At 41.7% G+C, this 14,109-nt stretch overlaps 1 protein-coding gene across 2 annotated transcripts in view; it reads left to right on the top strand.

Moving 5' to 3' along the window:
* GTDC1 (glycosyltransferase like domain containing 1) overlaps positions 1-13,732 on the top strand; it is a 213,391-nt gene extending 199,659 nt beyond the window's left edge. The window contains exons 12-13 of one of the 2 annotated variants that reach the window (XR_012623743.1): positions 12,563-12,793; positions 13,682-13,732. The gene's annotated coding sequence lies outside the window, so the exon portion shown is untranslated. Of the gene's footprint in view, positions 1-12,562; positions 12,863-13,681 lie in introns of those variants that run through there. The other variant, XR_012623742.1, reaches the window with a different exon arrangement.
* Positions 13,733-14,109: the final 377 nt, after the last annotated feature.

The raw sequence follows: 14,109 nt of genomic DNA on the forward strand, positions 1-14,109 counted from the left end.
TCTTTTTTCATGACTCATATGTCCATTTGTTTATTTGTTTTTGGTTTGTGGGTTGGAGGTTTTTTGAGTTTCAAGACGTTTGGGCTGCTTCTATGTGTCCATTTGATCTGGATGTGTGTTGCATTGGAGATGTTTTTGTGTAAATGAGTAAAATAAAAATTCTCTATTTTCATCCTTTTCTTTTCTTCTTTAGAACTGGTTTAAGACTTTTGCTGGAACAGTACAAGGTTTGGTTTTTTTCAATTTGTAGGGATTCCTGGCAAATCATTTGTGTTTGTTTGACGTCCTGTGGGATCAAACTGCCATGAATTTTGAATGATCTAAAAACTGTGTAGTTTACTTCAGCTAAAACCGCCTTCCACTTGAAAACATAAATCAGCTCAGTTGAAATCTAGTCGAGGTCTTTTTTTCTTTACACTTGGGATTTTCCTCCAGCTAGAGCTGGAGCATCGCTGTGCCGATCCCTCACATTCAGAAGAAGAGCTGCTGACCCCAGGATGACATTGCCACTAGCCATGTGTCAAATTGCTGAACAGAGGACAGTCATGACTGTCCACCAGGTATCAGCAAATGATGAGTCCTTGGCCAGAGCCTGCAATGTGCCCCACCTGGGATTGCGGCTTGTAACGGGCTCACTTGGGGTGAGTTTTGCTTTTTGGGGCCTTCTTACACTGGTCTAGAATTCAATAACTTCACAAAAGCCATAGGAATCCAAGTCAAGACTCTTTTAACTTGCAAACACAGCTCCAAGTGGAGTTGCAGTAGGAGCTTTCACTTTTTCTCTAGCAGGGAAGTGAAATTGAAAGCAGATGCACACACTGGCATTGTCTCTGGGGGACGGATGATATTATTTCACCAGCTTGACATCTGTTGGGACTAGATTAAAACCCAAAATGTGCCGGGATAGTCCTGTTCTCTAGATTGTCTGAAAAGGGATTTGTCCCATCAGGTTTATTCGTGGATTCAAGCTTCCCTAAAAACCTGGAAGCCTCTGGGCTGGGGCTTCCAATTGGACTTTTTTATGTTAAGAAGATGCAAACCATGATCAGTAGGTTTATGTATTTGTGAACTGGATGTAAGACTCCATCTTTACAAGACAGTGGAAAGAAAGGTAAATTGGGAGGGGAAGAAGGAGGTTTTGATTGATGAGGTCTGACAATGTGTTTGAATGTGTGGCCATGTGCACTCCCAGGACAATGCTCCAGTCCAAGACCTTTATTCTTAATAAAATTCCTGAGAAATTTTCTAGACCATGTCATCTTTGCCCACCTCAAAGAGGGGAGGCTGTGCTTCATGGGCACATCTTTTCCACTATGTTGTACTCATTACTCTTTGTCTTGGAAGGGTAGAGAAAGCCCTAATTTCCATGTGGAAGGCGATGGGTGCCTTTGTTGAGGGAGCAGCACCGGATGCTGCCCGGATGCTGGAATAGCCAGCAAGAAACCAGAGCATTCCAAATTTTATTCTACCAACTCCCCCTGTGACCTTTGGTAAGTAACTTAACCTGTTGTCCTCAGGATCCCCAGTAAAATGGGAGACCTTAATACTTATCTGCTGGGATAACAGTGCTTAATACTTACCTAATTGGATGACAATACTTACCTACATACCTCACAGGGGTGTTGTGAGGATTAATTAGCTAATGTTTGTAAAGTGCTTTGAAGGTGGAAAGAGGTATATAGTAGTGCTAAGCACTATTACTGCGTGCCAGCACCAAGACCTTAAAATGGCTAAGGACGGAATAAGAGTTTTTATGTGTTTTAAAATAAGCCAATTGTTCAAGGCATCCGGATGCTGGAATTATTTTTAGATAGAGATTTCTAAGAAAGTTGGGAAACAGAAGGGTATAATTATATGACCTGAAACCTTTTCTTGTTTCTTTTAGTTGACCAACTAAATTTAATCTTAGTTAGGTGTCGTTTGATGAATTGTAAAAACTGCTTGTTGGAGTTTAAGATATATCAGTGTTTACTCTTGCTGATCAAACAATATTCTTGAAATAAATATCTCTGTTACAATTTGGACAAACAAATATATTAAATGAGCCAGAGGAAGTATTTATTTCTGTGTTCTTTCTTTCTGTATTTCTTTCTGTAAGCAGCTTTTTTTATTGGCATAATTCTCTTCTTGTTCCCATTAGGGTAACTGAAAGGTAACACCGCTGCAGTAAATGGAATTACACCAGATACAAAAGCATTATGTGAGAGTAAAATTATATTTATATGTGGTCTGAATGCAACCTGACACCTGGATTTAAAGAAAAATCAAACCAACCGTTCCTAGAAATATATATAAATGCAACTTTAACAAAAAATGTCAAGCTCTTTGTTGAATACTGTTTGTTTTGTGGCAACTCCTAAACAGATTTTGCAAAAGGAAGGTCTGGTAGAGCATAGACCATATTTTCCCTTTCACAGGGGGAAACTTTGCAAGATTTTTGCCTTTAAATATTTTATTTGGTTCCTAACGTGGGCTCTTGGTCCAAGAAAGCAACTTTATAGTTATCAAAGCGCCCATTTGTATTTTTTTTTGCAAGAGCATTTCTTCAGATCTTTTACTCTCCAACGTTAAGAGAGAATTCCCACAAATTCCTAAAATCTGTTAAAATACAGAGCAGAGTGCTTACATTGGTATGTTGTATGTTGGCTGTCCCTATTAAAAAGGCTGTGCATTTTAATTCTGGATATGCAAAAGAAATTCGATATACTGCTGGGCTAAGCACCAGGATTTGGTTGGCTCTAGGACCAATTCTTACATTTCTGCATCAGGCAAATGTAAGAATGGATAACACTTGAAATAAAACCTACCCCAAAGCTTTTCTTATGGATATCAGGTTATTTGAAAATGTAATAGGGTCCATTCACCGTAATCAAGGGTGAGTCAAGGAAAATGGCATCAAAGAGCTCAAAGCAGCCAAGAGGAAAACTTGACCCAACCCCAAGTGCGTTGTCCGTGTCCCAGCTGCTAGAACAACCGAGGAGACTTTGGGGGAAGCTGTCCAGGAAGTCAGGTGCTGTTGTTGGAAAGGATATCTTCCAGATTAACTGGCATGTGGCCCTTCAGCTGCCGTGCAAGCCCGGCATGGGCCCATGGGTGTTGAATCCAGCTTTGGACCACAGGAGGGGGATGAAGTGAAGTATGACTGATGCTGTCACCGGCAAGCTTGACAAGCTAATGCTTATAATATATGCATATGAATATAGTAGCTATCTAGTGCTTTGCAGTTGGCTGTTCCTGAGGAGGAGCTGGGGGGACAAGGGGACTTAGTGTTTGGGGAGAATTGTCTGTATCTAGGCAGCAGAATTTGCAGACTTGGAAGCTGGTTAATTTGGTTGAAGTACAGTACTTTACTAACCCCTTGGTGCCCGGTGTTGACATTTCCCAGAACAGGAACTCTTGGCAAAATGGAGAGGATCACCATAGCTGGTGCCTGGAGTTCAGAAGGTGAAATTGAAGACAGGGATGAAAAGGTGGGGAAAGAGGGGGATGCAATTTGATGCTGGAGGATCAAACAGTGGAATAAAAAGCAAAACCTGAATTCCCATCCGTGCTCTCAATGACCTTGGGCAACTCATATAACCTTAATGTAGAATGAGATAAAAGCGTATTTTTACTGCTATTTCTTGCGCTTTTAGAGATAGTGCAGCATCCAGGTGCCACCACAATGGAGACAGACATAGATATGCAGAGCAGCTCCCATCACGGAGAGGGACTGCACACCGCGTTGCGTGAGGGGAAAGCACTTTTCCCGTTATGTCTGCTCTTGCTGCCTCTGGGAGACCTAAAGAAGATGTAGCAGCAGATAGCTTTGTACACCTGGATTTAATCTTCTCTCTCCTGCCTTACACAAATCAACTCCATCTGATGGTGTAGTGCATATTTTCAGTGTATTCACCGGTTTGGCAGCACTCCTTAAAAAAGAGATGTTCTGGGAGGAATGCACAACCCAAAGTCTGATTTTATGAGCTGACTGTGCTTGCTGCATTGGTGATGGGTGATGTTTTCGGCTCAATAATGCCTGAAATTGCTTCAGTGATCTCTACCAGAACTTGTATGCAAAAGCTTTTGGTCATATGCTGACAGGTGTTTAATAAACACCATTTAAAAAAACCCAAAACAATAGCTATTTAGTGGTCATTAAAATAAGGCAGTGCTACTGAACAGGAGAACTTTGAGGTGACATGTAGGCATCTGAACACAAGGCATCTAGTCCCCGAGGCTGCCTTTGGCCACCGAAGCGAAGCAGGCACCTTTGGGCTATGATTCATCCTGTATTAAAAAAGCACAGTTATCCCTTCCTCACCTTTGGCCAAGCATTTACACTCTTCCCTTCAAGCAGCACCAGTGTCACCAGTGGGGAGCTGAACTGGCCAAACCCAGACCCCCGGGAAATGGATCTTCAGATGGTCACTGGGGGTGTCAGCTCCAGCCTAGAGAAAGGACATAGGATGTGGAATGAGGGATATTGGGAAGGGTAGAGACATAGCAGCCAGAGGGGTCTGAGTAAGACACCAAGGAAACACCCTAAGAAGATATCTTGCTTATTAATTTTAATCATTGCTGATGCTGTAGGTGGTTGGATACAAAGGATTACAAAAGATGACAAGAAAGGACTGCAGAAGGAAGACAAAAAGGCTGTCTTAAATTAAGCATTTGTTTGGTGATGGCCTAAATTAAGTGAAGGGCACTCTGTACAGGATGTTGAAGCCTGGGCAGACCCAAATCCTCTTGTTTTGGCCTCAGCCTCACCCATCAGAGCGGGCATCACTGCAATGAAAATTATTTGTGCTCTGCTCAGCCTGTGTGGATTTCTGCAGCCCTGAAAGGGATTGTACAAGAATCAAAGTGAAGTGTCCTCTTTCGGTCCTCAAGAAATGGAGCTTTCTGCTGGTTAACCATTACTTTGCATTTTCCCTTCCTTACAAAACGACTAAGGTTAAACATTAAGCGCCTGCAGTGAAGGACACCTGTATTTGCTGGTCCCATTATGCAGCTATACTGAAAAGGCTTTACAGCTGTCTAAATTAGCATAATTAAATCCACATCAATTAAAAAACCTCCATCATCTCTTTCCCCTTCACATGCAGATAGTAGCATTTGTCTAAGGTGCTAAGTGACAAAGGAACTTTTTAACAGTCGAAGCCCTGGCTGAAAGGAAGAGTAATATGGTTTGTATATTGGCCCAGGGTTCACCTTAACACCAGTGGAAGTGATTAGTGGCCTCTGCTCTGCCTAAAGAGGTACGGCTGCATTTTGCATTACAATTATGCCAGGACCCAGAGCCATGCATTAGAGATGTGCATTTTACAACGTGTTTTTGCCTCTATTGCTCCTTTATACTCCATTAATGGGGGTAAACAAAGCCTGCCATGATTTGGCCAATTTCCCCCACCCTATTTTCTTCCCTTTTTTGTTGTTGTTGTTGTTGTTGTTGTTTTGTTTTAGGGTTTTGTGTTGTTCTGTGTGGGGAAGCCCCAGTGACCCCAGGATAGCAGCAAGGCTGCGCTGTGTGATGCTAGCAAAGAGAATTCCTCCAGATGAAAACTGACATGGGGTTCAGGGGTTAATTTCTGGAACAGGCGCATTTGCATACAAATGAAAAATGATGGAATTTCTGTTCTCCTAAATTTTCAATGTCATCAGCATCAAACAGCAGTCAGTGCTCCCTTGCTGTTTGAAGAATATTCATTACTTCAGAAGAAGGGGCACCTTGTTTGGTATTAATCTCCTCTTCAGGTCAATGACTTAATTTGCTAAACTCCATCTGAAGTGCCACTCACTTTCTGATTTCTCTGCTATTCTTTGTTATTTTTCATAACATGTTCTTAATACTTTTTTTATTTGTAAGGGGATACGCGTCTCCAGCAAATGTGAATGTGAGGCAGGACTGCCTTTATTTATTTATTTTCATCCAAAGCACTCAGCACCCGTCTGTATCATTTGTAGCACGTTTTGGTGTCTGCTTGCCTTAAAATTTTTTAGCGGAAAAAAAATAATTTGTGGGCTCAAGTGGGAAAACAAACATTTTTCTTTCAAAACTGATATCTAAACGGACATCTGGTGCCTTGTGCAACAAGGTTATGGGGTGTCACGCCTCTAACAAAAGGTAACAAGCAGCAAAGTAATTAATCCCCCAAAGAAAATCATAATATTCTTTTAGTTCCTGCCTCTGGAAATTCTCATCTGAAACCGAGGTGGCTGAGGACATACTTGAGGAAACTTTCGTGCTAGCTCTTATTTCCCCATTGTCCTCTCCATGTCTGCCAGGGGCCTGAGGAAGGATCCCATTTCCCCCGTTTTTGCCCTTCATGGTTATAATTCTTCTCCCTGAATAGGATTATTCAGGGGATCTTTAGATCTTCAGAGCTCAGGGGTGTTACTGGGTAATTGGCCCTGGGCTCTCGGATGGCTATTCCCACCCTGTGGCCTGGGCACTCCTGGACAGGGATCCCGGGGCGGGGGGGGAGGCGGGTTGCCCCCCACTATGCCAAAGCATCTCCCCTCCAGATGGGGCAGGCTCTGCCTTAGCCATCTGATTCACGTGGAAGGCCTATAACAAAGCCTCAAAGTCAGAATTTGCCCTATAACCCTTTGTTTTTATACGTCTAGGGCTTTCTGAACTTTCCAGCCAGACTTATTCCTGATTCTCAAGATAATGGGATTTTTTGTTTGTTTGTTTTTTAATTATTAATCAAATCTGATTTTTTTGGCATGATCGCTTATGGAAATGAAGCAATTGCACTGTCTGTTCTTCTGTCTGTCGCCCCTACTAACTTTTGAACCTCCTTGCCAATATCTATCCAGTTTGTTAGCAGGCTAGAGATCTTGAAGGTGTGAAGTGCTTTCCAGTTTTCTTTTTTTTTTTTTCCCTTCCATATCTAACTCTGAAACGGCAACATTTACTGTTTGAAATGGTACAGATAGCTAAGCTATTCTGGAGGTTTTTTTGTGACTTGCAAAGGGGAAAAGAGGTGATCTGAGGCTTAATTCCCCGTGTGTCTTTATGAAGCCTGTTAACAATTAACCAACTCACTCCGGATGCCTCCAAGTCCAGCTGGGTGATGATCAAGATCCTTTGAAAAAAGAAGCAAAACAAAACCAACCAAACAACGAAGTATTTGCACATAGTATATACAAACAATTTGCAGGCAATTGCATCTCACTGCCTACTCCTCATATATCCTTTTCTTAAACTGAGAATTTTTGAGGCTTTTCCATATTTATAGAATGTGTTGCTCAGGGGGGCTGCAGTCCTGACCAGGAAGGACCTTGGGCACTTGAAAAATAAAAATAAACAGCGGCTGATGAGGGGGAGTTATATTCCTACCTGCAGCATTAAGTTAAGCGTGTCTAAGGGCCTTGATCCTCAGCCCCAGCCAAGCTGGATTTAGCACAGGTCATTTTAAGGTGGGGCAAAGGGGGCTTTGTGTCATTTTTAGATCCCCTTATCCCAGGCTGGCGAGCCCCAGCATGATGGAAGGGCACCCGCCCCGTGGGCATGTTGGAACGGCAGAAGGCTGGAAGTGTTGTTGGCCCAGAGCCATCCAGAGATCCTCTCCACCGAGGGCAATTCGGGGGTGATGGAATAAGCCAGCTTTGCAAAGGCAGCTGCTTTGGGATCCCAGATCCACCTCGTTATCCATAGAGAATGTCCTCAGCACAGAAAACTTTCTCTGTGGGAAGGTCTGAATGCAGAAACGGATCCTGCGCTGACATGCCATGCGCCTGGCAAGCAGGGGGATGCTCCCCTCTGGTGTGGTTTGTCGTTGTTGGAAGAACAAATCAAGGAATTGCCAGATAAAGCCGAGACAGTCAGTAAAAACCAGCATCATCCAAATTTTAGCTCCAAAGAGTTACAACTGTCCATGTCTTGTGCTGTAAAATCCTTGTACCAGGGAGGCTGGATTCCTTCCGAGTCTCTTACGTGAGAAAATAAGGCGAAAATGTGACTCTCCTGAATGTTTTTGTACTGGAAACTCAGGCTTCTGGTTAAGGAGCTGATTCTTAATCACATCTGTCTGTCTTGTTTTATGAATATTGATATTAAAGTCAGAAAAAGAGACTTGTCGTTGTAAGTGCATCCGAATCTGGCACTTGCCTGCTCAGAAGCAAGCGATTCTGCTGCTTAACTGCTGTAGATGATGTCGGTTTGTTGAAATAATATATCTCTGCCAGCTGAGAATCTGGCCATAAAATGAGAAAAGTTGAGATTCCCATTGTTGAATTAGTTTGGCCACATTAAAAATACGTTGCTCTAGAAATGTGTATATGAATATGCTAATGTTTATTTTGCTAAATGTGCGTGCCAGGATGTGCCATGTGGCTGAGTTAGTGTTACTTTAAGAATCCCAATTTTTGCCTTTTCAGACTTTTGAGCTTTTAAACTTGTAAACATAGCATTTTGTTGGCATAAGTCTCTATGATTTTATGCATACAGCTGACTTTTATCTTCACTTTTTACATCACCTTAATACTGTAAGAGAGAAAGCACTCATCTGTTTATGATAAGTTTATCAGAAATACTCCAAAGTTTTCCATGACTAAGATATTATATTGTTATGGTGGCTTGCTACGGGGTAATTTTGAGACAACAAACAGGATATTTCAAAGCCCAGATGTCCTGTTTAGACAAGGGGGTTTATATTGATTAGAATCTGCTTTCACCTAACATCGTGTAGTAAATATCACAAAGACGTAATTAGAAAATTTGGTACAATATTTAGTCCTAGTCCCTGTGTGCCAGAATTGTTTGACTACTGAGAAACTGGAGCTTGTTTGCATCCCAGTGTGTTGTGAAATGCAAACTTCAAAGAAAATATTATATCTCCCAACTCCAGCTCGTGAGAGTCTTGGAAGTATAATACAGAAAGGCTTAACAATCCCTGCTGAGGAAAGGGCAATTTGACACTGAAACTACTGTTAAAGCACCGTTGACACACTGGTGGGCAAAAAGTGCTTATTAGAGGAGTCTAGTTACAGTCTCAGGAGCCAGGGAGAGAAAACGGACCCGAGTCATTGTGAAAATTGGCAGGATGCACCAAATATATGCGTTTTGTGTATGTGTCTCTGCTTTTTTTTTTTTTTTCTCCTTAACTACATACATCTACATGTTTTCTTCATAGGCTTTCCATAAGATAGGGGGCCTCGCAGTATTCAAATAAAATATTTAGATTTGCAAAACTTCTGGAAGCCAGATTTTAAGGCAAAAAAGAAGTTTTTTGTCAGATTGTCAATGTCTGAATTTCATCACAATCTGTTCAGCTGTTTGTTGCAGGCAGGCGTAAAACATAGTGGGTAAGTGTGTGTTTGTACTTCTTATACATATTGAAAGAGGGCTGCCTAATCCCCTTGATGAGGAAAGCTCTGTAAATTATATACATCTGCAGGCTCTGTGCATGGGTAGTACAGAAGCAAAGAGGCCGATCAGCAATTTGAGGGAGCAAATAAGAGTTTTCTCGCAAACTTGGTGATCAGGAACCTTTCAGCAGCCCAGCCTCCTGGTGATGTCATTTAGTTGTTTTCTTTGAATGACCCGAGTGTTTTGCCTTAAAAACTTTGCCTAGGAGGCCCTTCTACACCCTTAGGATTCCTGGCAAGAGAAAAAAATATTTGCTGATGACAGCTCTGAATATATTCTCTTTAATTGTCACTTATGTCTCTGTCCCATCCTCTGCACTGCACTAAAAATAGTAACTTGGGTTGATGGTTTCAACACCATCTAATGTATGTATATTATTGCATACAAAACCTACATAAAAATGTCAAGAATGAGACCTAAGCCAGGAATAAAATTGAAAATCACAAACATGAGACAAGACCCAAATAATGAGGGTGTTGCAGAGAGATGTTATATTGATGTCTCTGTGTAAATACATGAGGGCAGAGCTATAAAGATCCTACCGCCTCCCATGCATAGAGGATGCCTAGAATAATATTTGCCTTTTTTTTTTTTTTTTGTAAATAATTTGTAGGTAGCATTTATATTTATCCTTAGCCTTCCTCTGCTTCCTTTAATAGCATGATTTGCTAATCATGCTGCAACACTTGTAAGGTAAGTGCAGAACATATTTTCCTGTCCATTTTGCAGAGGATAAATTTGTCCAAATTACACAGCAAGTGTCTGGCAGAAGCGAGACTAGACACCAGGGATAAAATCCCTTTGATTTCACTGAGGCAAGGATTTTATTCCAGGAGTCTTGTCTCCAGTTCTCTACTCTGTCTACTATGCCCTGTGTATTCTGGGCTTTTGTTGATACTCGATACGAGTCTTGGCTCATAGGGTTAAAGGAAAGTCTGACAGAGAGGCAGCAATAGTAGTGTTAATGTGACACTGTAGTTATGGTTTTGTCAGCATTTCCATTGTAAACTTCTGTTTGCAGCAATTATAAATCAACCATGAAAAAAAAAAAAAAAAAAGAAAAGAAATCACTGTGAACTAAAACTTGGCATACCAGAGTCCAGGAGGGAATTTTGAGCTTTTGGAAATAATGGCTTCTGATTACCATGGACAGGCATGACATGATGTGCAAATATACACTCCATATTGCACTGGAAAAAAACATAACGAGTGTCACCACTTTGTCATGGCCAAGAGTGTGAGGAGGGAGGGTCTTTCTGACTTTTGAAAATGAGATAAATATTTTATTATTCCCAGAAACATCTGATTGATACCCTTAACTGGTTCTCAGTTCTTCCTATTTACTTTATATCATCCCATGTCAGGGAAACATGATGGCTGGTTTTTGGGTTTCCAGTAGATCAGACAGTCAGCTGGTGTTGATCAGCACAGCTCCACCGAAGTCCAGTGAAGTTAGGTTGACTTACACCAGCGGACAGTCTGGCTCCGTATCATCTTTCCACAGAAGGCTGCGGCATTTGCTACCCATTTGGAGTGCTAGTTAATGTTTGTTTAACTTTGAAAGTCCATTTTGCCATACTGATCAAATTCCAGTTGCAGGATAGGCATAAATTGACTTAAAAGTGTTTTCAGTGAGGACATAGTTGGTTACTTTTAAGTTGCATTGTGTGCATATTTATTGTGTCGTATTCCGGGTTTTCTTCTGTTATACAGCAAAATGATGGAGCAGGTGGTGCTCAGCCAGTTTACTACCGCAAGGACGGTCCAAGAGGCTATAACTATCGCCTACTCTGTACCCAAATCGTGATTTTGCATGATGAAGCTGAGTCACTGACCATTCTGGGTCAGAGCTCTGGGCTGTCCCCGGGACGTGCTCCCTCCTGCATCATCATTCATGAGTCACGCGAAAGACGAGATGTTGGCTCGTAGGAAAGCTTCCCAGCGCAGCATTCCCCAGCAGCCGAGTTGGAACTCGAGTCCTTATTTCTGAATTCAGCTTGGAAATAATTACAGTGCCGTAGTAGCTTTGGCTTTTGGTAGTGTTACTAATAACCAAGCGCTAAATGTGAAGCAGCTTTGCAGAAGTGCTCCAGTGTCAGGTTACGGAGAGCAGACGTCAAAATAAAGGTGCAGTAAACTCGAGGTAACTCATTTAATTGCACGTCAGGGTTGGGTGTAGGAAGGAGAAGAAGAAAAACTACTTGCTGGGGTTTTTTTAGATGTGACATTTCAGTGATGTACCAACAGAGGAAATTTTGCTTGCAGAATCCTGTGAGCAAAACACTTCTGAGAATGTATGTATACAATTGTTTAAAAAAACACAGGGTTACTGACACAGATGCCAATTTTGTAGGGCATATGGAACATTTACACTTGCCTTTTTCATTCTTTCTTGCTACAGCTGGTACTGATTTAGTATGTGAAATTTTACTAGCAGGAGTGCTAATCAAGACAGAGATTTCTGTGAGGATTTAGTCATTTATGTGGAGGAAAACTATGGGTATCATTAAAAAGTACAAGATCATCTATGAGAGGAACATTATCATTAGCAACCTAATTTTTAAAGCAAACAGAGGGAAAAAAATACTGTATCCCTTGAACAGCAGCAGAGGAAAATTATGTTCTTGTAATGTTCAGAGTCATGTCACCTCTGTCACCTCTCTCTAAGTTTGGGAGAAGAAAATTTTAAATTAACTTTAAAAAAAAAAAAAAAAGCAATAGATGCTCCAAGTGTTTTTTTTAACCAGTGTGATAGCCTGCTCTGCTACATCAAATGGATATGGCTAGGAATGGGATTAAATCCAAAAAGCACATCCAAATCCTGGATCTGTGTTTGAATCTGAGGCCTCCATTCAAACCTAACTCTGTGATGGAGCTGCGTTTCACCATCTCAGCATTTGAGAAGGGTCCAACAGTATCCCACATCTAAAATCCAGAGTTTGTAAAAGTTCCCTGTTTTTTCAGGAATTGCAATCTGGACCTGGGATGGAGACATTCAGACCTTAAATATCAATTTCTGATGGTGACAAGAAATACTATATTCCATTAAGAAGGCAATGAGAGTATATTACTTATCCAAAGAGGTGATTTTACATTACACACAGTGTAAAAAATTATGCTCGGGTTTAACTACCATTTCCTGCCAAGATTATTTCAGTGCAAACTGCAACAGAATAACTGCTGTATGTTAAATATGTTGTACAGGTGGCCCAGTGATATGGGAGACCTGAGCAATAAAAGCCGACATCTGCGGCCGGAGGTGCCTGAGCGCGGTGGAAGCGGTGCTCTGGTCCCCGTGGAAGACGGCCAGCTGCCCATGCTGCAGCATCACCTTCGTGGAAAGATGTATGAGGAGCTCTGGAGTGGGCTGTGTGCCCTTTTCCTGCTGCTTTCCCACTGAATCTGAGGGGGAGGCAATGAGAGGAGGATGCTGAGGTGATATTCTGGGTGATGGGTGAGATCCTGGGTGATGGTGCTCTGAAATGTCTATTTGCCAGTCAATATGCCCAGTGAATAAATAGCTACCTACCTGCAACTATACAGGAATTCATCTCAGCTTCTCAGGCATTAACTTCATATTGAGCCTTCTGAATATCTTTGCAAGCTACTCTGCTTTGGCATGACAGGCATACTTTCCTGAGGCAAGATAATACTGAGCAGGGTTTGAAGAACAAAATCAAGGCACCTTCATTTTTTTCAGGAGCATTGGCTTCCTCCCATGTGCCTCCCTTGCTGCAGGAGGCAGTAAGTTTTAGGCAGATTCCCAGTTATCGCTGGATTCAGTAGCTTTACTGTAGTGCACATGTGAGGGGTCTCCTTTGACACCTACAGGTGATGGCTCTCTAGTGGTAACTTCATAAATACTACAACGTTGTCTCATATACTTTGGGATCTATCAGGGCTTAAACTTTCAAAGAAGTCCCACTAAGTTGAATATTAAATCCCTTTTCTCACTTCCACAACCCCAGATTTCAGCAGTTGTGACTTAAAGTTTCCTAATGTTGCTATTTTCCAATATCACATCTAAGTTTAATCACTGGTAGAAAAGCTGAAGACTTATTGTAGAGCTAGAAAGAGCTAAATGGCCCCTGGATATGACAATGACAATTTTCACTTAAAAGGCTTTTTCCCAAAATACATATACCACTAAACACAATCATCTCCAGGGGGCAGGGAAATGGCCATCAGGCTAATTAGCTCAAAGCAAGCAAAACCATAGGGGAAAAGGAAAGCCAGCATTTATGTTGGTTTGAACATTGCTGCTTGCACTAAAATCGCTTGCATGTCTGTGAAAGCAATGCGGAGATGTTACTGCCTTTGCAGATGGAAGGAGTGGGTCAGCTCCTCGTTTGATGGCATTAGGGCATCTCGGATCTGAGCTTGCAGCGGTGAAGCTCCCTTCTCCAGAAGCCTCAAGCGTTCGACTTGTTTTGCTGTTACAACTGTCCAAACTTATTCCTAATGTAGCAAGGTGAAAGAATCTGATATTGGGTCAGAACAGGAATATCATAGGACTTGTCTCTGCCTCCCAGAAAGAAAAGAAAAAGAATCGTAATGGAGATTTTACTATTACCATTGATAAGAATAGTTACATCACCAAAAATGCGCAGTACAGCAATCTGAAGTCTTAGACAGTTTGTGATGTTTAAACATCTTAAGCACTGTTGAGCATTTTCTCTACATTTCTTGATATGGCACTGCGGTTTTATTTAAGCAATCCCGAAAATCGTGGCCAGCTGCACCATCTGCCA

The sequence above is a fragment of the Strix aluco genome, chromosome 6 (assembly GCF_031877795.1).
Source record: "Strix aluco isolate bStrAlu1 chromosome 6, bStrAlu1.hap1, whole genome shotgun sequence".
NCBI lineage: Eukaryota > Metazoa > Chordata > Aves > Strigiformes > Strigidae > Strix > Strix aluco.